This window comes from Anas platyrhynchos, chromosome 29 (genome assembly GCF_047663525.1).
Source record: "Anas platyrhynchos isolate ZD024472 breed Pekin duck chromosome 29, IASCAAS_PekinDuck_T2T, whole genome shotgun sequence".
Lineage (NCBI taxonomy): Eukaryota > Metazoa > Chordata > Aves > Anseriformes > Anatidae > Anas > Anas platyrhynchos.
Window position 1 is genome coordinate 8145060 of NC_092615.1, and position 2012 is coordinate 8147071.

Here is a 2012-nt window from a genome sequence, read left to right on the forward strand (position 1 = left end):
TACCTGTAAACAAAATTACAGGTTTGCAGATATCAAAGCTGATATCAAAAGATGATAAGACTGATAATTTGTAGTACAGTTCAAGAGATCTGTCTTCCAGATGTGTTCTAACTAGGGATGTATTACAGAGACCATGGTGCTTGGATTTCACAGTATGTCTGTATAAAGACTTTTTTTTCCTGATGGACATGCGTAATTAAAAAACACTTTCAATTAAGTAGACACGTTTTGTGTTTGAAGCGTCCCCCGAGCCAGCTTTTAAAATGAAAGCATTCTGTCCTCAGGAGATTCTAAAGCAGCAGAGTCTACGGGTGTTTGAGCTGGTCCAGAAGCACCCGCCACACTGGCCTCCTTTCATACCTCCAACAAAACCAGAAGTGACAACCACAGGAGCAGGTAAGGCACCGATTAAAAGCCTAATTGTGCAATGTTATGTTCCTCGTTAGCAAATAAAAGAATAATCACAGGTAGAATAACTATCCTTTGTGAGTGTCATGCAATATATAGCAGGCATGTATCCAAACAAGCCCTACAATTGCTAGCACAGATTTTTTTTTTCACTCTTACAAAGTACTTTTCTGGAATGCGTCTTTCAAAGTTTTTTTTTTAAGTGAACAAAATCAGGCATGTCTTTAGAAGCATTTTTTTCTTTATCTTTTTTTACAGAACTCATTGAATCTACTGAAAAGCTATTTGAATTGGAAGAAGAATTTGAAATCCTGAGTGTGTGAAGGAAACTGTGGTGACTCTTCTGAGTGTTGAATATATTGGTAATATTATTGCATTGACTTAAACAGCCATGTTAGCCCCGAAGTGCCTGAAATTACGGATAACAGAGCACAGAAATCTAGTAGCATCCAAAACTCCAAGGGCAGTTTAACACACAAGCTTCCCCGGATGGAAAGGCAGTAAGAGATCTTGTGATAAGATGCTTAAAGGGAATCTCTTTTTAACGTACCTTAGCTGGAGACAAACGGGCCTTTGAGATTAAGGCAAAAATACATGTATCACTGGGCACCATGTTTGGAGAAAGGGATAACCCAAATGGATATTTCTTGCTCTCATATAATAATGCAATAGTTTAGTTCTTCAAGCAAAACAGTCTTCAGTTCAGGAGGATGTTTACTTCTGTTCCCTCCTGTGGGCTGCGTCATAGGAAAAATACATTGTCTTGTTTAAAAGATTGACTGGATCAGGAGAAAATTGTTTCCTTGTTAAATATTTTAACATGTATTTGAGCAACCAGACTTTATTACAAAAATGTTTCTGTAAAAGGAACTATGTCTAATGGATACATTTTGCAATAGCCTTCCTGTTTCTGGGAGACCTCAAGAGGAACAGGAGCCTCAAATAGTTGATACAGATCACAAGCACTGTTATAGTTATGGTATATTTCACCTTGACCTTAAAATTCAAATGATTAAAACTTAGGTTATTTCTTTCCGAGTTAAAACGAGTCAAAGGTGGTTTAACTGTACCTTATTTATTTTAGAATAGATTTACACAAGTTTCTCTGTTACAGCACTTTATCTGTGCATCTAATAAATTTCTTAAGCTTTTCTTAGGTTGTATGCTGCTATGTTTGGTTAATTTGTGTGAACTAAATATAAACCAGGTGATCTTAAAACTTAATATAGAAGCGTACACAGATTACTGAATTGTTGCTTTTTGACTTCTTGCCTTTTGAAATCTGTTTTGGTAGAAGTGCCTTAACCCTACAGGTTTATCAGAACAGCCTGGGCAGTTTTATTTCTAAGGCAGAGAATCTCTCTCTAGCAGCCATAAGAAAAACAGTTCAGAATAAAGAAAGGCAAAGATTTTTAATCCATGCTGAAGTTCCTTTTCACTACCAGACAGTCCCCCTTGTGGTCATGTTGTCATGCTAGTGTAATGAACATGAACTGCAGACTTTCGTCTTCACCAATAAATGACAACATAGAGAAATACTGAATATTGTCTCCTCTCACTTGCACCTCTCGATCAGGGCCACTGTTTTTTCAAACAAAAGAGTT

The 2012-nt window shown here is 36.8% G+C and overlaps 1 long non-coding RNA gene across 1 annotated transcript; it reads left to right on the forward strand.

Annotated features, from left to right (window-relative positions):
* The first annotated feature begins 288 nt into the window (after positions 1 to 288).
* On the forward strand, positions 289 to 1650 carry LOC139999733 (uncharacterized). Its single transcript, XR_011805238.1, has 2 exons — positions 289 to 396; positions 667 to 1650. It is a non-coding gene; the product is annotated as an uncharacterized lncRNA (long non-coding RNA).
* Positions 1651 to 2012: the final 362 nt, after the last annotated feature.